The 22,350-nt window shown below is 43.5% G+C and overlaps 1 protein-coding gene and 1 pseudogene across 6 annotated transcripts in view; one reads left to right on the top strand and one right to left on the bottom strand.

Annotated features, from left to right (window-relative positions):
* MAPKAP1 (MAPK associated protein 1) overlaps nt 1-8,209 on the bottom strand; it is a 284,151-nt gene extending 275,942 nt beyond the window's left edge. For 3 of the 6 annotated variants that reach the window (XM_014591467.2, XM_027775606.1, XM_014591466.2), the window contains exon 1: nt 7,968-8,207. The gene's annotated coding sequence lies outside the window, so the exon portion shown is untranslated. Of the gene's footprint in view, nt 1-7,967 lie in introns of all 6 variants that reach the window. The other 3 variants (XM_006158247.3, XM_027775604.1, XM_027775605.1) reach the window with 2 other exon arrangements.
* A 1,438-nt stretch (nt 8,210-9,647) lies between these two features.
* LOC102498959 (guanine nucleotide-binding protein G(I)/G(S)/G(O) subunit gamma-12 pseudogene) lies at nt 9,648-10,506 on the top strand (annotated as a pseudogene).
* The last annotated feature ends 11,844 nt before the right edge of the window (nt 10,507-22,350 follow it).

Genomic DNA, 22,350 nt, shown 5'->3' on the forward strand with positions numbered 1-22,350 from the left:
GTTAGCCTGAGTATGTGCTCTAAGATGAGCACCTCTTATCCAAAATACTAGGAGCCAGGAAGTGTTTCAGTTTTTGGAATTTTGGAACATTTGCACATACATAATGTGCTATCTGCGGATGGGATCCACTCTGTGACAGTTGAAGGAGGCTGACAGGGTCTTTTTCCCTTAGGCATGCTGAATAAACTATATATGTCTTACATCTGTATTTTTATTGTGATTCATAAAATGAGGTGGGGGTAGAAATTTCCACCTGTGGCACTCCAAAAGGTGCAGATTTTTGAACATTTCAGATTACAGATCTTCTGATAAGGGATGCTCAAGCTCTGCCACTCCCCAAAAGATATCAGTATTAGCTACAACACCTCCTCATTCTAGCTATTTAAAATCCAGGACACTGCTTTAAAAAAAAAAAAAAGTATTTTATTCAACTTTATTTATTTATTTAAATTTGACTAGAGAGAGACAGTGCGAGAGAGCGGGAGGGGGAGAAGAAAAGTGAGAAAGCAAGCCACCAGGTCCAGGATTTGAACCACTGTCCAGCGTTCTTAACCATCATGCCACCTGCCGGCCCCAAATCTAGGAGACTTCTGATCAATAATCACAACATTGTGTTTTATGTACTGCTTTGAACAGTGGATGCCAAAGTTTCAGCAGCAAGGTAGACTGCAGCTCATTAGGAGGCGGCCTCGGACTGTACGGCCTACAGATGCTTTGGTCTACATCATAAGATTTTTGTTTTTCTCTTTTAGCTTTGCTATAGGGAACTTGCACTCAGCAGAGAGGCTGAGGGGAGGAGAGGCAGGCAAGAAATCACTCCTAAGAGAGATGGCCATGCTGCAATCCTCCTTCTCCAGTCTCCTTTGGGATTTTGGGCATGCACGCACACACACGTGGCCTGCTTTTCAAGTCACCTGGTCCTGGACTCAAAATGCACAGTTGGCCATGTGTACCTGCTGGCCCTACATCCTAAGTTTTTTTTTTTTTTTAATAAATTTTTTGCCATCTTTATTTATCCTATTTATTTTTAAGGTTTTTTTTTGCCATGGAATGCATGTGCTAATCAGAGACAGAGAGAGACAGTAAGAGGGAAAGTGAGAAATTACCCCCATGGGGGATGACCATGCTGCAATTCCTTCTCTTCTATTTTCCTGCAATTTTGGGCATACATGCACATGAGCCTGGCATAATTTTCAAGCCACCAGATCCAAGACTCGGACAGCAGTCGGCCATGTGGGAATCCAGGGCCTTAACCATCACACTATCTGCTGGCTCCACAACCATAAGTTTTTAAATGGCAAAAAAATTTTTTTTGTTTTTTGCTATAGGGCGCGTGCGCTCGCCAGACAGAGAGAGACAGACAGACAGAAAGCGAGAAATCACCCCCCAGGGGGGATGGTCACACCACAATCCCTTCTCCTCCATTCTCCTCTCGGGATCTTGGGCACACGCGGCCGGTTTGAGTTTTAAGCTACCGGGTCCAGGACGCGAACCGCAGTCGACTACGTGGGAGTCCAGCGCCATAACCATTATGCTAACTGCTGGTCCCATAAACGGTAAAATTTTAAACTAAACACATGAAAATCCAGATTTCGTGGCCAGTAGATGGCATAATGGTTACGTCACTACACTCCCACGTATTTGACCGTATTTTGAGTCCCAGACCTGACTCCCATGTGGCCCATGCTTCAGGTCCTGGATTTGGCAGCTTACTAACTTACTTTCTCACTTTGTCTCTCTCTCTGTTGTTCTGTGGTCAAACTGAAAAAATAATGATGATGATGAAGAAACTTAAATAATTCTTTTTTTTTTTTGAGAGTTTTTTCTTTTTTACTATAGGGCGTGTGCCCTCACCAGATAGACAGAGAGAGAGACAGAAAGTGAGAAATCACCCCCCAGGGGGGATGACCACGCCGCAATCTCTTCTCCTCCATTCTCCTCTTGGGATCTTGGGCACGCATGCACACGCGCCCGGTGTGAGTTTAAGTCACCAGGTCCAGGACTTGAACTGCAGTCAACTACATGGGAGTCGAGCAACATAGTCATTATGCTAACTGCTGGTCCTCTTAAATAATTCTTTAGAGTGTTAAAATAAATAAATAAATAAAACTCACGCCGGGCACATGTATGTGCATACCCACGATCCTGGGAGGAGAATGGAGGAGATAGCCATGAGAATGAGGGAGGGCCATACCCCCATATGGGACGGGGATGATTTCTCACTTTCTGTCTCCCTGTTTCTCTCTCTGTCTCTCCAGTGACCACACAACACCTTATAGCAAAAATCTCTCTTTAAAAAAAAAAAGAAAGAAAACCCAGATTTCCAGCATCTTTTTTAAACGTTAATCTTGCGAGAAGAAGAAAGAATGGGGGGGGGGGGGGGTTGGCAGGTGGCGTGGTGGTTAAGGGCGCTGAACTCCCTCATGGCTGACTGCAGTTCGAGTCCCAGTCCTGGAGGCTTGCTTTCTGACTTTCCCTCTTTCTCTCTGTCTGTCTGTCTGTCTCTCTCTCCCCCTCTCTGGTCAAATTTAAATAAATAAATAAATAACGTTAAATAAAATAATTCTTAAAAAAAAAAAAAAAAGCAGCAGCAGCAACTGAGGCTGACCAGCAACTGCCACCTTTACAGGGGGGTACTCTAGTCCACCAAGGCCCCTCCTCCTCCTTATAGTACTTAGAGGGCCCTATGCTTACAGACCCTCAAGGGAGCTGCTCAAGAGAGAACCAAGTTAACAAAGATTTGTTAACACTTTTCTGGCCAGTTTTTTCCTAGCTCTATCACTCACTGCCTGTGTGACTCTTTTAGCTTTGCTATAGGGTAACAGATTTAACCATTAAGCCTTAGGCTACTCATGTGTTCAATGGGGATAATACCACTTAACTCACAGAATTACACAGATTGAGGGGCTGGCAGGCAGCATAGTGTTTAAGGGTGCTGGGCATGGCCAACAGCAATTCAACTCTTGGACCCAGTGGCTTCCTTTCTCAGTTTCCCTCTCTGGTCAAATTTTAAAAAATAAATAAAGTTAAATAAAATAATTCTTTAAAAATAATATTGATGGAAATAAGGTATACAAATGTATTTAAGAGGCCCAGCCTGGTGGCAAAGTCAGTAGTAGACTGAACTATGGTGCTGGAAGAGATATGGCTGACCATGATTCCACTGCTCAGGTTGGCCTGAAAACATACGAGGCACATGTGTGTATGTCCAGGACCCTAACAAGCTGAAGGTCTGGGGAATGGGGATTCTGTATAATGAAACCTTGTCAAAGATGTTTCTCTCCCTCTGGGGGGGAGTGGGGGGAAACATCTCTTGGCCCTGGTGGCTTGGAAAACACACTAGGCACATGTGTGTGCATGCCCCAAATCCCAACTGGGTGGAGAAATAAAGAAGGGATTGTACACCCCATTGGAGGGTGTTTTCTCCTTCTCCCTCTTACTATCCGTCTCTGGTGAGTACACACACCCTTTGGCAATTAAAAAAATAAAGAAAAGCATGTGACAATGACTGCAATATAAGTACCGAGTCATTTTACATTTAACACAAGCTGAACTGTGCTAACTTCTGAGTCAAAACTTCTCAAGCACCTCAAACTCATAGAAATAAAGGGCACCTCCTATGAGAGAAAAATATAATGTGACAGAATTCCCTGTCACAAAATAATTTGATCTCTATTATTGTATCCTTATCAATAAGGCCTACGTATCAGAATAACAGATTTCCAGAAAATACTCTTAGCCTGAAATATATAAATCCACTGAACTACAAAAATTTATGAAGTCTAGGGAACCAGCAGTTAGAGTAATGGCTATGTCGCTGGACTCCCACATAGTGGACCACGGTTCACATCCCGGACCCGGTGGCTTAAAACTCACGCCGGGCACGTGTGCGTGCGTACCCAAGATCCCAAGAGGAGAATGGAGGAGAAGGGATTGCGGCGTGACCATCCCCTCTGGGGGGTGATTTCTCGCTTTCTGTCTGTATGTCTCTCTCTGTCTGTCTGGCGAGCGCACGCGCCCTATAGCAAAAACCTCTCAAAAAAAAAAAAATTAAAAAAAAAAAGTTTATGAAGTCTGGGGGCCAGACAGTGGGGTGGTGATTAAGGCTGCTGAATCCCACATGGCCGACTGCCCATTTCAAGTCCCAAACACAGTGGTTTGAAAAAACACACCCTGCAGGTGTATGCACATGCCCTAAATCTCAAAAAGAAGGATAAATAGAGAAGAAATTGCAGAGTGGCCATCCCCATTAGGAGTGCTTTGTTAACCCTACCCTCCCCACCCCATCTCTCTCCTGTGAGTGCAAGTGCCCTATAACAACAAAGTTCACAACATCTTCAGATATAAATCAATAAGTAAACCAAGCCCCCTCCCACAAAAAAAATAAAAAATAAATATATTTGAAGTTACAGATTAGGTGATGAACTCCTTGAATGCAGAAGGGATCACTCCATTGGAAGCCTTCCCAGAGAGTTCTCATTCACAACAGTACCAAGAGTGGAGACTCCGAAAACCAACAGATAATCCCCTTTAGATCATCGCTCCACCAGCCACATACACTCCAGGAAGTTATTTAACCTCTCTATGCCCCAGTTTCCTCATGTGTAAAATCAGAATGCTAACAACACCTTCTCAAAGAGGAATGAAATGAGATGAAGCATTTAACACAATGTTGGCAAGCAGTAGTGATTAGCTCCCATTGTCTGTGTTTATCTTTCCCTTTTATTTACTGATTTCTTTCATGAGACGGAGGGGAAAGAGGTGGGAGAGAGTGAAAGAGAGACATACTCCCAATAGGGTGGTCACACTGTGGTCCACCCCCAGCCTCAGCCAGACCATTGGCACACACGCCCACTGTCCACGTGGAGACCTTAGGACAGGAACCTGGAACCTTTCCATGTGGCCTCAGCAGCTCAAACATTGTTACTGCCGTACCATTGGCTGGCTCAGGTTTCCTTCTTTTGTGCCTCACAATTCCTTGTGGGGACTTCTAGCTTAGTAACCGTTCACCTGCATATCTCTCCCCAACTGGAATGCCAATGACCTCAGGGTAGGAGCCTGATCTTATTCCTCTTTATGTTCCCAAGGTCTAACATTCTGCCTGGCACTGCTAAATGGATCATGGAGCCCTAAAATATTTAGTAACTGGCAAAGTTATGAACATAAATTGGAACTCACCTCTTTTGTCTGACATTCAAGCCTTTGGTGATTCTGACCCCTACTGTCCACCCAAATTTACCTCCACGACCCTGGAGGAAGAAGGAATAGCTTGTTTTGCACAAGCTGTAAACTCATTCGCCACTGTAAATCCATGGCTTGGGCACTGCACCTGCACTTTACAACTATCATTTCACAGGACTGTACCATGTAATGGGGCACGTTAATAGTCACTGGACTCCATGAGGTCAAGATTATCCGTCAACCCAACCTGACGGAGAACAACGTTTAGAGTTAAGAAAGTTGCCGAAGATCACATATCTAGTTAGAGGAGGGACCAAGACTTGAATCTAAAGTACGTACTTATTCTCTACAGACTGTCTCGGCCACTCTTCCTCAAAGTTGAACTGACCCACCTACCATTTCCTCGCCTCAGAAGATCCTGGCCTGGTCTACACTGAAGGACCTTCTGTGGCACTCATCTATCATTTGTATTGTTCCTCCTGTATAGCTGTTTCAGTGTGTGCTTGCATGGAGAACTATAGTGCAAGAAAGATGGCAAGACAGGCAATGGGAAAAGCACAGATTTCCACAGACCTCGGTTTGAATCCTGACTGTCTGGTACCAGCTGCGAAATTTATCCTGAGTCTTTCTAATCTGTAAATTAAGGTTAAAATTATTAACAAGAGAAACCTAGATGTAAAACCTAATACACGGTAAACAGTCAATAAACTTTCGTTCAATTCACATTATGACGCGTTCCCTGGCCATATCCCACTCATCAAAAGTTCGTGATCCACCCCCTTCTATACTATCACTGTAGCACAAAAAGAACACTCACATTCTCTGTTGGAATGATTAATTTCCTTTTCTCTCCCACTAAATTGAACTCCCTGTGGGTAAGAGCAAAGACTTCTTTATCTCTGCATTCCCTAAGACAGTGCCTGGCATAAGTCCATACTCAGTAAATGTTTGCCGTATGAATAACTGAATCGATAGATATGAGTATTTAAAAGAAGAAATCACTTCCAGCTGGGGTTGTCCCAAATTGGTTGAGGGAAGGACAAATTCAGCTGGGCTATGGGTAGAAACAGAAAACAAATTCAGCTGATCTCAACAAACAGAAACAGAGGGGAAACAACTTAGGCAAACCAGGGAGAAAATTTTACAAAAAGCAGTGGGAGAAGAGGGGGGAGGACCAACAGATGGCGTAATGGTTACATTGCTGGACTGCCACATAGTTGACCACGGTTCGAGTCCCAGCCCGGCAGCTTAAAACTCACACCAGGCACGTGTGTCTAAGTGCCCAAAATTCAGAGAGGAGACTAGAGGAGAAGGGACTGTGGCATGGCCATCCCCCTGGGGGGGCGATTTCTTGCTTTCTGTCTCTCGAGTGAGCACACACACACACCCTACAGCAAAAACTTCTCTTAAAAAAAAAAAAGGCAATGTAGTAGTATGTGGTGGCTGACACTGTTACTTAAGGCTGGGGGTGGGAGTGAGGAGACCTAGGTTAAAATCCTCGCTCACCCTGAAAGCTAAACACAGTAGTGTGTGCCTACAGTCCCAAATACTGAGGAGACTGAGGCAGAATAGTAACATAGAGAGAGCCATCTTTAAAAACTAAAAATAAATAAAAATGTAGAAAACAATAGAGACAAGAATGAACAAAGGTGACTTGAGATGCTACTTCTCTCTAATGATGGATCATGGTGGGGTCATTACGGAAAAAGACCTTTTAAGCATAACTGAAAAAGATGCCAGGGGCCAGATTAGGTATAGGGCCATGTGAGTGCAGACTGGCACACCCAGTAGTCAAAGGATGATATGAACACATAGCTAAATGGGAAGGGAAGTACCGCTGCCCCAGGAAAACTTCAAGTCTGTGAACTGAAAAAGATGAGAACAATTAGCAATGCTTCATCAGAACTCTCAGTGTTCACTGAACACCTTGTGTAGGCTCATAGAATATGAGGAATGAAATATAGTGCCTCCTTTTCTGGTCGAATGAGTGTTAACGCTGGAGATCTATTCCTTCTGCTTGTCAAAAATAAAATGAGGGTGCAGACTTTCTTTAACTTATGTGTGTCTCCATTTGACTGTTCACACTCGGGAAGGTTTCAAACTGCTGATTTGTGTTTACAACAACATGGTGCTTTGCACAGTGCCAGGTACTGTACTAGGTTTCAAAAACTACATTCATTCAAAATGAACTTTTAACCAATTTCCAGATCAATTTTTTCGTCACCAGTTAAGGTAATATTCTTTTTTAAACTAAACCTTTTTTTTTTTTCTTCTAGCCTTAAACAGATCTAGAGGACCCCTTTCCACTCCTATAAACAAAAAATCTGATTCAAAGTTTCTGCAACGATTCAGCTGGAAAACAGCCCGAGAGGCTGTTTATCCTTTGGGGAGATGGAGAGAAGGAAGGTGCGCTCGGAAACAGGGACTACACAAGAAATGCTTTAAATACTTGACTTTCACGTTATGAAGATTAGAGCACCGGATCCTGCCTAGTGCAGGGCCGGAAACTGCTGGAGCCAACTGCACACACCTCCACCCCAACACTACCAGGTCAACTAGCGTTTCGTCCCCTACATCACACAAGCTGCTGTCAGGCTCACGACAGCCTCGGGTTCTAGAAAAGGCCAGGAAAACAGATGCTCCCGGGCCACCTGAGCAAGGGCCTGACAGGAGGCCCACAGGGTTGCGCCGAGTGCAGAGAAATGAGGGAGCCGCCAGATCCCGGGGGAGGCGAGCTGGCGAGCCAGAGGGCGAGCAAGGGAGTTAGCGGCTGGGGCAACCTTTACCTGAAGCTGCTGCCACACTAGGGCCAGGTCGACCCCGGGACACGTTCCTGGGGGGAGGGCCCGGCCCCTGCCCGGATCTCTGCACTCTCGGAATCCTGGGGGACCGGCGCTCCTCCCGGCCCGCTCAGCTGCCGTCTCCCGGGCTCGCCCTCATGCCCCTGCTGCTCGCTGCCGCCGGCCGGCTGAGCAGGAGCCCTGTTGCCCCGAGCCGCACCACGACCCGGAACCGTATCCCGGCGTACCGGAAGTCTCCAACCGGGAAGCAGCCTCCGGCGGGGCTGTAGTGCGCAAGCCCCAGAGCCGAGAGCAAGGAGCAGCACTTCCCGAGAGGCGGGGCCGAGCGGGAGGCCGTGCGCATGCGCGCTGCTTCTCGGCACCGGGAAATGGCTGGAAGCTGTATTGACTGGGGTTTCTGGACAGGTACGTCTGTCACTGGGGTATCCTTGAGTCCAAGTCAACGTTAGGGCTCTCCTTCGAATCTTTTTTCCCCCCAGTTCCAGGGAGAAAAAGCCTCAGTTCATCCAGAGAGGAGTGATGAGACAGCTTGGTCTCCGTATCAGAAAGACCTAGTTCACTCCCTGCATGTTCTAGGACCTCATGGTCTGAGCACCTGTTTTCCCCTTCATAGTAGCAATTCCACCTTTTGGGTATCGCTGCGAGAACTGAATGGGATGATGCTTAAAAGACAATCATTGCCTGACACATAACAGGCACATAGCAAATGTTGGTTCTCACGTGTAAAATGGACATGAGCGTCTTCCAGAACTGCCTGGAGGTGTTGGGGAGAAAGAAGAGCACTGGCACAGAACGAAGGAGCCCGCTGCCCGTTCTCGCTCTGTCTTTGAGGAAATCCTTGGGAAGAATTCACGGTGAAGAAGAAAAAAGCCTCACTCTGTGAAATGATAGTGTTCTCTTATCTGAGAGTCTGGGGAGTCTCAGAAATGCACCTTATGGTCTAGCTGTCGTAGCACATACTGGCTGCTACTGCTCTGTGGACTGAGGCCTCATGGGAGGCCCAGGTTGGAATATCATGGTGCTCTAAAAAGCCAGGCACAGTGCCCCACAAGTCTGCTATTGAGGCTGAGGCAGGAGGATCGTGACACAGCAAGACCTTCTCTCAGTCTCTCTCTCACACGCACGCACGCGTGCACGAATGTGCTTTACAAAAGAAGAAAAAGAAAGTCAAGGTTGAATTTCAGCCCTGTGGGACCCCTACCAAAAAATCACGCCATGGATCTACCCATGCATTCAGATATGTGATTAATCACTTACTTCCTACAGGGAAAAAAAAATGTACCCTAACACCCACATGCACTCTTGCTACACATGCCACCACAGATCCATCCAGGACTTGTGGGAGGCACTTTGCCAAAGCAACAAGTGTAGATAAGGTTAGATATTTAATTTTCCAAGGTTACCAGGTGTCTGTCCCCTCCTAAATCTTCCTTTCCCTTTTCACCTCTCTCAAGCATCAGTCTGAAGCACAGCTGCCTGATTGTCCCATACACGCATGCAACTCAACCTGTTTAAAACAAGTCAGGGACCAGCAAGTATCCTGGTGGTTGAGGCAGTGGACTCCCACATGGCCGACCACGGTTCAAGTCCTGGACCTGGTGGCTTGCTTTCCCACTTTCTCTGTCTTTTTCTCTGATGAGCACATGTGTCCTATAGCATATGGAAAAATAATAACAATGATCAATAAAATATTTTTTTTAATTTTAAATGAAAATCAGCTAGACCTGATAAGCATTTATAGGTTCTAAAGATTAAAAACCCACACTGGGTCTCCAGGAGCTCTTACAGACCGAGTCCCTGGCGGCAGCGGTGGTGGCAGCAGCACCTGGGCACGCCGGCAAATTCATTCCATCACTTAAACCTGAAAACGCTGGACCATATAAGTCTTACAGATTTCAGGTAAAAACAACCATCAAAGATGTCCAGCAAGACAGCAAGCACCAACAATATAGCCCAGGTCCAAAGGACTGTGCAGCAGTTAAGATTAGAAGCCTCCATTGAAAGAATAAAGGTTTCAAAGGCATCAGCTGACCTCATGTCCCACTGCGAGGAGAATGCCAGGAGTGATCCTTTGCTGATAGGAATACCGACTTCAGAAAACCCTTTCAAAGATAAAAAAACATGCATCATCTTATAGTGGAATTGCGAAACAGTTCCTCACCTCTTCTCAGCCGAGCAGGTTATGAGCAGTCCCTTGAAGAGATTTACCTTCAGCTTATTGGTAACCACCGCTAATACCTAAAATGCTCTTGACTTGGAATAATGGACGCTGAGGTCTTTATTTTCCAAGTTGCCCTTATTTAAAATATTCTTTACTGATTTAACACAGAATAACAATCTAGTTTTCCATTTGGTAACTATGGTATTATATTGGGTTACTGTTTAAGGAAAGTTGGTCTGGGCCTTTTTAAAAACACAATTATATACTTTAAATGTACAATTGATTCAGCTATGTCAAGACCTAGATTGCCTAAGCACCCATCAAATTAAAATGCCAAGGATAATTTAAATCCTGAAACCCTTATATTATGTTCTTAATAAAGTGTGTGCCAACCTGTATAGTATACAAGGGTGGGGGAAGGGTTGTGTATGTATGTCTTTGTGTATACACATAGCAAAGCTTATTTCCTTCTTGAAACTTCCCTTTCTCCGTACCATCAGTTCTTCAACTCCAGAAGTTACACCTTCATCTTGAGCTGTGTGTAGGTAGAATAAAAAAGTCTTTTCATGTCATTACAATACAGAAAGTAAAGAACATCATAAAGATTGTATTTGTTGTAATCAAGTTACGCGGTAATGCCTGCTCCCTTGAAATCTTGCAGGACCTCTTAGGCTACAATAAACTCTGCCAATTAAAGCTGAAAAAAAAAAAAATACTCCACTCTGCTACTTACATGTTTTGTGACTTTCCCCTCCAAGCTGCCTCTCTGAATCTCCTTATCTGTAAAGTGGGGGTGACAGAAGTCCAAACTAACCTCATTATATTGTTGTGAGGATTAAATAAGCTAATACATATAATTCACACAGAACGGAACTTGGAATGTGGCTAGCATTTACTGAATACTTACCGCTATTCCTGTATCTCAGTCAGTAACCAGATACTTATACTTATGGAGGGCCTATATAGATATAGATATAGATATAGATATAGATATAGATATAGACATATATCTATCTATAGATATATGTATATATACACACACACATAATATTTAAATAAATATTTTATTTATCATCATTATTGTTTTCAATTTTGCTATAGGGTGTATAGTGTACACTCACCAGAGAGAGAGTGAGGGAGAGAGGGAAAGTGAGAAAGTAAGCTACTGGGTCCAAAATTCAAACCACAGTTGGCTGTATGGGAGTCCAGGGCCTTAACCACCATGTCACCTGTTGGCCCTGGGCTTATTATATTAAGCTTGTCCTGGGCACTGGAGATTCAATGATGAAAGGAAGACAGGGACCTCCACCGTTAAGAAGATTACAGTCAAGTTTGACTATGGATATGAAATAGTTATTGCAACAAGCTGGCACACAGGGAGATACAGCAGGATTTCAAGAACAGTAGTGAAGGCCCAGTTGAGGATGGAGATTGAATTTATGATGATACGAATATGACAGCTTGTGTGATTTTCCTTGAGCTAGTTTGAGCAGTCAAGATACACATAAAGAGTGATAAATTGGATTAATTCAGGAAGGGATTTTGTCAGACAGGTGTGATAGGACCAAGGAGTTTATAATTTCAGCTTTTAAAAATGCTTTAAATCAAAGGGCCAAAATGTACTGGAGGGATCAGCAGTTGGTGTAATGACTATGTCACTGGACTCCCATGTAGTCAACTGCAGTTCAAGTCCTAGACCCAGTGGCTTACAACTCACGCTGGGCGCGTGTGCATGAGTGCCCCAGATCCTGAGAGGAGAATGGAGGAGAAGGGATTGTGGCGTGGCCATCCCCCCTGGAGGGTGATTTCTCGCTTAGCTTTCTGTCTCTCTGTCTCTCTCTGGCTGGCTAGCACACATGCCCTATAGCAAAACAAAACAAAACAAAACTCTCCAAAAAATAAAAAGAAAGAAAGAAAGAATGAAAGAAAGAAAAAATGTACTAGAGAAGGAAGTGAGAAAATTCTGGAAAGGCTGAAGTCACTGGCTCACAGATCCCAGACAGGTGTAACAGAAGTCATTAATGCAAGGCAAAAAGATGGAGGTCAACGTCCTAACAACCTCATACGAAGAGTCATGTGATAGTGGGGTCCTGGCTGAAATGGAACAAAGGGGAAAAGTCACGGACAATGAGATGGTCAAGGAACTCATAATCCAGGGCTAGCTAAAGGCTGGAGCTAGATCCGTCATCAAGGCCCTGTTGGGATGTTGTTTCTCTCTCTCTCTCTCTCTCTCATAGAAGAAATAAATAAACTTAAGATAAAATAGTACCTGGTTTATGGGAAGTGTTCTGTAAATACCCTGGCATACCAAGATGGACAGCAAAAATTGAGCCCTTTCATGGGTTTGTTTTAATCATATCTTGCTCAAGCCATGATTGCTTTTTTCCTTCCCACCCAGTAAACTCCTGTTCATATTTTTTAAACTTTTTAAAAGAATGATTTCATTAATTAATTTAATTTGACCAAAGAGAGACAGAGAGAGAGGGACAGTGAGAAAGCAAGCCACCAGGTCTGGGTCTCGAACCACGTTGGCCATGTGGGAGTCCAGCACCTTAATCACCACACCACCTGCAGGCCCCACTCCTATTCATTTTTTTTAAGAATTATTTTATTTAACTTTGTTTATCCATTTATTTATTTAATTTCTAATTTGACCAGAGAGGGATTGAGTGAGGGAGAGAGAGGGAAAAAGAGCAAGCCTCCAGGTCTGGGTCTAAAACCGTGGTTGGCCATGTTGGACTCCAGTGCCCTTAACCAACAGCCACCTGCCTGCCCCCCTATTCATTCTTAAGCAACTAAAAATTACAAGTATTTACTATTTCTCAAGATTCCTTGGGTTGGGACCAGCAATTAGTGTAATGGCTATGTCACTGGACTCCCACGTAGTCAACCGCGGTTCCAGTCCTGGACCCAATGGCTTAAACTCACGCCAGGCACATGTGCGTGTGTGCCCAAGACCCCGAGAGAAGAATGGAGGAGAAGGAATTGTGGTGTGGCCATCCCCCCCCCCCCGGGGGGGGGTGGTGATTTCTCGCTTTCTGTCTGTCTCTTTCTGGCAAGGACACGGGCCCTATAGCAAAAACCTCTCGAAAAAAAAAAAAGAATTCCTTGGGTTGATGGGTGTTTCTACTGCCAGTCATACTGAGCTCACAGGTGCACTAGCAGTCAGATGACAGCTAGAATGGTCTGAAGGACAAAGATGGTCCCAGTTGTATGGCAGGAGATATTGGCCAGGGCACTTGATTTTTTTCCTGTGGGCTCTCTAGGGACTCCTAGCTTTTCTACAGACTACTAGTGGCAGGATTCCAAAAAGATGAGCCCTATTTTCATCTACTGTGAAGGTGTAACAGAAAGACCTATGTGGATGATTTATACAAAACAGAAGCTGGGCTAGCTGGTGGCATGGTGGTTAAGGCGGCTGGATCTCATTGTAACTGTTCGGTCCAAGTCTTGGACCTGGCAGTCTGAGAAACACTCTGTGTGTGTATGTACCATAAATTACTACATGCACATGCACACACCAAAAATCCCGAGAGGTGAATGGAGAAGGGATTGCAGCATGGCCATCCCCCCAGGAGAAGTGAATTCTCACTTTCCCTCTCTCTCTCTTTCTCTTTCTGCCTAACTCTGCTCAGTGCATGCACTCTGTGGCAAAAAAAGAAAAATAGAGGTTTATTCAGCTCATGGCTTTAGATGCCCAAGGTCAAGGGGCCACATCTGGTAAGGATCTTGTTGGTGGGGATTCTATGAAGCCCTGAGGGTGTGCAGGGCATTACATGGAAAGAGGGCAAGAGCTTGTGTGTCTGTGTGTCAGCTCTGGTCTAGCTTGCTCTTCTCATAAAGCCACCAGAATTCAATCATGAGGCCCCTACCCCAATGACTTTATCTAATTGTAATCACTTCCAGAAGCCCCACCTCTTAATACCATAGTTGGATTAAGTTCCTCTTAATAACCTGAGATGGCAGTTAAGCTTCCAACACATAAACTGTTAGGGAGCACATTCAAACAACAGCAAACCCCAATGTGCAAGTGCTTTTAAAAAAAAATATTGTATATATTTGTATATATATGCCATATTAACTTTTTTTTTTTAATTTGACAGGGGGCATGTATACTTACCAGAGATAGAGAGAAAGCAAGAATACACCTCCATGGGGAATGATCACACTACAATCCCTTCTCCTCCATTATTTGGGATTTGGGCACACACACACATGCTCCCAGAACGTTCTGCAACTCATCAGGACTGGAACTTGAGCCACGTTATTGGCCATGTGGAATCCAGCCACCTTAACCACCAGGCTATGGGTTGGCCTTCCACAGTAACCTCTTTGTTCTTGATGACCCAATTCATAGTACTTCCTCCAGGAAGCTTTCCCAGAACACCTCTTCCTTACAGGCCATATGAAGAACTTCATTTTATATGTTCAACATTTATCACATTTTCTGTTGTTCTTTCAATACACATCTGTCTCCCTGACAGGCTATGAGGAAAGGGACATTTTAAAATTTATTTTTATGTGCTAAAAATTTTAAATATCATAAATACCCAGCATGTTAAATAAAAAGGTACTGAAAACATGCACATGAGGGAACCAGCAGTTAGCGTAATGGACGTAGTCAACCGCGGTTCATGGCCCAGACCCGGTGGCTTAAAACTCACGCCGGGCACGTGTGCGTGCGTGCCCAAGATCCCGAGAGGAGAATGGAGGAGAAGGGATTGCGGCGTGACCATCCCCCCGGGGGGTGATTTCTCACTTTCTGTCTCTATGTCTCTGTCTGTCTGGCGAGCGCACGCTCCCTATAGCAAAAACCTCTCCAAAAAAAAAAAAAAAACATGCACATGAAGGGACCAGCAGTTGTTGTAATGGATATGTCACTGGACTCCCATGTAGTCGACTGCGATTCAAGTACTGGACCCAGTGGCTTAAACTCATGCTGGGTGTGTGTGTGTGTGTGTGTGCCTAAGATCCCCAGAGAAGAATGGCAGAGAAGGGATTGCGTGTGGCCATCCTCCCTGGGGGGTGATTTCTCACTTTCTGTCTCTCTGTCTCTCTCTTTCTGGTGAGCACATGCGCCCTATAGCAAAAATCTCTCCAAATAAATAAATAAATAAAAGCATGCATATGAAATGAAGCAATTGGAGACCCTTCCTACCCTACCTGTACCCTAATGATTAAGGGAGCTGGATCCCAGATAGCTGACTTTGGTTTGAATTCCAGTCCTGGCAACTTAAAAAACACACTGCGTTGGGAGACCAGCAGGTGGCATGGTGGCTAAGGCACTGGACACTCCCACATTTCCAATCATGGTTTGAGTCCCAGGCCTGGTGGCTTGCTTTCTCACTTTCCTTCTCTCTCTCTCTCTCTCTCTGTCTTTGGTCAAAATAAAATAAATGAGTGAATAAATAAAATTAAATAAATAATTCTTAAAAAACAAACAAACAAACAAAAAACCCACTGTGTATGCATGTGCATGTGTGTCCCAAAATCCAACAGGATGGAGAAATGGAGGAGAAGGGGTTGTGGCATGACCACGTCTCTTTGAGGGGAATGCTTTCTCCCTCTCCTTCTCTCTCTAGAGAGTGTATATGCCTCTGGCAACTGAAAAGGAAAGAAAGAAATTAAGCAACTGGAAATCTTATTTTGTATAAGCATTATCTGTACGTGGAAAATACCACTTCGCCAAACACATGATAACAAGCTGAGAATAAACATAATAGGATGAAAATAACGCTCTTTCAAGCCCTGCCAAAGCTGTGGGGAAAGGGAAGCACCTTCTAGCATCTCTGCAAATCTGTGTTCTTAATATTTTATATGTGTGAATATGTTTCCCTGCTACTTCCCCAATTTTGACTTCTTCTCCCTTTGAAATATGTTTTTTCCTCCCATTGGGAAAACAGGCATTTATATTCTTAGGGTAGAAAGCAATTCCAGGAAAAGAGCAAATTAGGTGTCAAAAATTCATTCAAACTATTTTAAAGAAACCCTCTAGAAGTGTACAATTTCAAAACAATATAGTATTATTTTTCCGATTTAAATAACATTTCAATGTGAGGAAAATTTTAAAACGAATGTACTACTTATACTCAGGTGAATTTGGTGGGTAGAAAGGAAGCATGAAATTAACCAACTGGAAAATCTTAAATGCAACACTTTGAGGATACTATTTAAGTACAGACCCGTTGCAGTGGGGGAGTAGGCAGACATTCGCTGAGCTTTGTTCTATTGAGTTTTTATGCTGAATATTATTTCTGGTGAGTATCTTTTTTTAGGTACTTAGAGTGAAAATGGAACATCTGGCTGGTATTTTAGTATCTCTCTGGCTACATTTATCTACTCCTGTGAATGTAGCTCCTTCCCAAACTCCAGGGCCTGTAACTTGCTTCTAACGGTGCCTTCTTTCGCTTTAAAGGTGAGCTAGTGCTGTGGGTGCTGGCTCTTAAATGAATTGATGCTAACAGCACATACTTAGAATGTGAAAACCAGACTCGTATGTTTTGTCGAATGCAACTTCCAAGAATGCATAATTAACAGTGTCTCCATTAATATACAGTATGTTCAACAGTGAGACACCGCTATCATAAATAAAGGTAGACATGGATAAATTTATAATTAAAAATGCATTAGAAATTACAAGCATAATTTATTTACTAATGTGCACTGGAATAAATTTTATGTGTAATATTTTAAAACAGGGCATTAATAAATAATAGTGAACATAAAATGTTTTTGCAGCTAAAAATATTTCAATAAATATTAGTAAGTTAAATGTGCTACAGAGTTATAATTGCTATGAAGTAAGGTTTATGGAATACAATCACAATGTAGAGGGCTACTTCGCTGTATTCAAAATATCAGAAACAAATAATGGTCTTTCTTCTAAGCTAACAAGTAAAAGTAGTGCTTGCAAAGGTGATAAGAATAAAAGCATAGGACACCTAAATAGTGAATTATTGATGATTGTCTAATACAATTGAGATTCTTCTGAGCAAGTGTCTTTATAGATTAGTCAGTTCAAATCTTATTCACCTGTTAGGCACTAATTTGGAGCAATTTCTCTCACCTGAGAATGCCTACAGGTCTTTTCTGAAATTTTCACTTAAAAATTTTACCTCAGCCAAATATGTATGCCTGTGGTCCCAGCTACTTGGGAAATGAAGGTAGGAGGATCACAAGTTCAAGGCCAGTGTGGGAGACATAGCAAGCCCCTGTCTATAAAAATAAATAAATAAGTGGAGGATTGTCTGTTGATAATGTATATGATATTGTTTTTGACTGGACTGGTGTGTAATGTATTTATGCTGGGAAAATTCATTTTACAAGCTGTTGTTGAGATGTATAGTGATCGAGTGTATAAAATAACAAATAAATAAATAAATAACCTCACCTTGTACTTTGCTTTTCTCTGACAAGAGCAAACAATCCTTAGAGGCAAGTTCTTGCTTTGTTTTATTTTCTAAATCCTGCAATGATGATCTATTAGCTTAGGGTTTATCTTTTTTTAAATTATTTTATTCATTCATTTATTGTCATTTGACCAAAGGAAGACACATACACACAGAGGTAGAGACAGAAAGTGAGAAAGCAACCCACTGGGTCCAGGACTCGAACCTCGGTCACCCTTGTGGCAGTGTTTAGTGCCTTAACCACCACACCACCTGCTGGACCCTGTTTCATTTTTTTCTTTTTAAAAGATTTTTGCTATAGCGCAAGTGCACTCTCTGGAGAGAGACAGAAAGCTAGAAATCATCCTCTGAGGGGATGGCCATGCTACAGTCCCTTCTCCTTCTTCCTCCTCTTGGGATTGTGGGCACGCACACACATGTGCCCAGTATGAGTTTTAAGCTGCCAGGTCCAGGACTCAAATCATGGTAGACTTTCTGGGAGTCCAGTGACATAACCATTATGCCATCTGGTGGTCCCAAGAAAGATTCTAGGAGCTCACATATTTTTCTGACTGCATGTTCTTAACCACTTTACAAACTCCATTATTTTAATTACACACACACACAAACACACATGACATGTGTTATCTAGGTATACCTTTCTCCTAAAATCTGAATCTGATTGTTTAAGTGAGAATGAGAGTCAACCCTAGGAAAGAAGGTATTTAATTTTTACCTTTCTTTCCTCTGACATAGCCTTCCCTAAATTCAGTTCCTTCACTTGAACTACTGGGTTGTTGGAAAAGACAGGCATATTTCTCCTGTTTTTCTATGCAAAAATGTGTTCTGACTTTTCTGACAACCCAAATAATTCCTTTCTCATTATTTTTAATAGTAAATAGCGCTCTTTTTATTTTTATGTAACTTTTTTTTGAGAAATTTTTGTCATAGGGCATGTGTATTCACCAGAGAAACAAAGAGAGAAACAGAGAGACAGAAAGCAAGAAATCACCCCCCAGAGGGAATGGCCATGCCACAATCCCTTCTCCTCCATTCTCCTCTCGGGATCTTGAGCACGCACACACACACACGCCTGGCGTGAGTTTGAGCCACCAGGTCCAGGACTCGACCCACAGTGGACTACATGGGAGTCCAGTGACAACCACTATGCCTTCTGCTGGTCCCATAACTTTTCTTTATATAAAGACCAAGTTTTCTTTGTTTTATAAGTTTATTTATTTATTCCGTGAGAGAAAGACAAAAGGAGAGAGTACTCTCCACAGTCTTTATGCCATGGATCACCCCAATGCCAAGGTCTCTCACACACACACACACACACACACACACACTCACACATGTGCGTGTACCCTATGTGTACAAGGAGGCGTTGGGATGCGAACATGGAACCTTCTCATGTGGGTCCAGTATTGCAAAGCTTTATATTACTACTGCACCATTGGTCAGACCCTTTAATTTTTTTTTTTAATTGCCAGAGAGCATATATACTCAGCAAAGAGAGACAAGAAGAGAGAAAGGAGAAAACACCTACTTGACGGGGTGTAGTCGTACTACAATCCCTTTCCTTCTCTTTCTTCATCCTGTTGGAATTGGGGGCACACACGAACATGTGCCTGACATGTTTTTCAAGCCCCAGGGTCCGGGACTCAAGCCTTAGTCAGCTATGTGGGATCTGGCTCCCTTAACCACTAGGCTAAAGGGCTGGCCTGCCTTTATTTTTCTGAGTGTCCACCTCATGTGTTCTCCATGAGACTGTACGGCCCACAATATTGCTTAGCAGTATTAGTTTGCTTGTTTGATATACCTGGAAAGAGACCTTATGTTTATATGTAGGGGTGCTATTTTTTTTGTCCAGATGAGATAGTGGTTGATAAGCACTGGTGAATGACCTCCCTCGCTGGTTGAGCCTCGCTCTGCACTAAGCCCCAGGTTAATGGCTTTGTGTACCTAGTCTAAATTAATCCTCACAACAATCCAGTAAACAGATGTCGTTATTATCCCTCTTTAACAAGTGAGGAAACAGCCCCAGAAATGCAGTCACTTGTTCAAGATCATACAACCAGTACGCAGCTGACCTGGGATCCCCATGCTCTACGTTTTCTCCTAGTAATAACCAGCAGCCCTGTTCTTATGATAGCCATGGTCTTTCTCTAAATCGTGCTACCGGCCAACATCTCACACTCTCAGCTGAGTTCTATCCCCCATCGATATCTAATCTAAGTCCATTTGGCTCCCATTTAAGATAATTCCCTCATGCCCTGTCCTTAGTAGACGAGAACTGATGTTTAAAACACATGAGCAGTATCCCTTTAGATATTTGAAGATGGCTGTTAAATTCTCCTTAACCTTCTTTTCTCCATGATACATTATTCGTAACCCCAATTCCTTTTGCCTTTTCTCACAGGGACTCTTTTTTTTTTTTTTTTTTTTTTTGTTAAAAGTGTAACACCCCCTGAGCCATGCTCCTCCTGGAAAGCGGTTGCAGGTTTTCCACATTTCAATTCATTATCACCACCTTCAAAGAGCATTGATTAAGCACCACACATGCATGTGACCGTGCTAGAATTTATGCAAGCCAAGAAAGCAGATGTTGCCCTGGCTCTACGAGGATATTGGGGTTTCCAAATAATATTCTTTATATCCTTCCTGTGACTCCAGCATCTTCCCACCTCGCCTAAGACAATTTACTAAACTAGAAATAACCTGAAGTGGGGATGTATCTCAGTCATTATAGCATCCCTAATCTCTGTCATAAGGCACATAGTAAGTGTTCAATAAATATGTTTGAGAGAATGAGGATTATCACAGGACAAAGTATCCCAGGGTAACACACTCTTCCACACATGCTGGAGGCCCTAGTTAGAATAATCCTCTCTGTTACTGATGTCCAAAAAAATTACAACATGTGTTCAATAAATATTTTCCTAGGGTTAGCAGTAGTGGCGCAGTGGTAATGCAATGCTCTGTGATGCTGCGCCCACATGTGGGTCTTGATTTTAAGTTTGGAGGCCTCCCTGTACATGCTGGACACACATGTGCTTGTGGTGTGGACTGGCTGAGGTTGGGGGTGGATCGTGACATAAAGACCCTGTTAGCGGGCGCCTGTCTGTCTCCCCACTCTCTGTCCCACTCTCCCATAGAAGAAAAAAGTAAATAAACTTTAAATAAACAAATAAATGTATCCTGGGTGAAAATTAAGTACAATAAGTACCTGTTGAAAGAACATGGGAATACTGCCACCCAAATGACTTTGAGTAAAACCAGCACCTAGAATCATAAAGGATGAACACTAGCTTAGGAGTTAAACAAGAAGAAATCAAAACAAGTAGCCTGAAGGATGAATCCACACAGCTTTGGGCTGCTCGGGGCTTTTCTGCTTCTCTTAAAAAATTGGAAAGCTAAGGCAACATTGACTCTACAGCTCACTAATCAACAATCAGACCGCCCTGCTGCGGGGTGGTGGCTGTGATGAGGAGCCAGTGGCAACCACTCACCATGACATTTGTCCTGTGGCTTTTCTCATACCTGGCCTGCTGTACTCATTTGCCTGGTCTGCCCGGCCTATAGTACTCAAGTTTTAGTCACTGGTCTAGCTTTAGGAAATAATCTGAGAACTAATCTGCTTTACACAGGGGAGGTGATGGTGGGGAGGGGAGAGTTAAAGTGGGAGTATCAGAACCTGCTTCATCTGGAAGAATCTGTTCTTTCCAAGCACAATTTCCAGCATAACCTGAGATGATACTGGAGGGCAAGACTCTATAGAATAAGGAGGGTTAAGGCCATAAGTTACTCATCTTTGTATTTCTTGATTCTTTGCAAAAATATGAACACGGTGTGTTCCAGCAAATGTAATAAATTCATTCTAGATTGAGCTCACCTGTGCAACATTGCCGGCAGAATCACAGCCCTTCTCTGTGCCTTAGTTTCTCTGTTGGTAGAGTAGAAACAATAATACTTACTTTGGCAGGATCATGTGATGCCATTTTGTGAATTATAGTGTAAAACGTTCCACAGGCCCAGCCACAGTGATGCAGGCATTGGGACATGGCTGTGTGATACTGGAGTCACATGGGGAGTCCTCAGTTTCTCATCCCAGGTTGACCTGAACATGTGATCCTGGCTGGCTGGACTGCTGGGGGGGGGAGGATTCCCAAATGGTGAGATCCTGACAAGGGTACCTATCTCTCTCTAGCTTTTCCCCTCACATGTGAAATAAACTTTTTTTAAAAAATGTTCTATGTATGGGGACTAGCAGGTGGCATCATGATTTAGGCGTTGGACTCCCACATGGCCAACTATAGTTCTAGTCCCAGAAGACCCAGTAACATGAAAACAAAACAGGGGGCTCAGCAGGTGGTGAGGTGGTTAAGATGTTGGACTTCCTGGGGCCACCAGGTGGCGTGGTGGTTAAGGGTGCTGGACTCCTATATGGTTGGCTGTGGTTCGAGTCCCAGATCTGGCAGCTTGCTTTCTCACTTTCTCTCTGTCTTGCTCGTGCTCTATCCCTCTCAAGTCAAAAAATGCAATAAATAAATAAATAAAGCTAAATAAAATAATTTTTAAAAAATGATGCTGGACTCCCATGGGGCTGACTATGGTTCAAGTCCTAGATCATGGCCTGCTTTCTCACCCGCCCCACCCCCCTTCACTCTCTGGTGAGCACATGTGCTGCCTTATAGCAAATTAAGACATAATAATAAATAAAATAAAATGAGGACCAGCAGTTAGCGTAATGGCCATGTCGCTGGACTCCCATGTAGTCAACCGTGGTTCAAGTCCTGGACCCAGTGGCTTAAACTCA

The sequence above is a fragment of the Tupaia chinensis genome, unplaced genomic scaffold (genome assembly GCF_000334495.1).
Source record: "Tupaia chinensis unplaced genomic scaffold, TupChi_1.0 Scaffold000575_1, whole genome shotgun sequence".
Taxonomy (NCBI): Eukaryota; Metazoa; Chordata; class Mammalia; order Scandentia; family Tupaiidae; genus Tupaia; species Tupaia belangeri.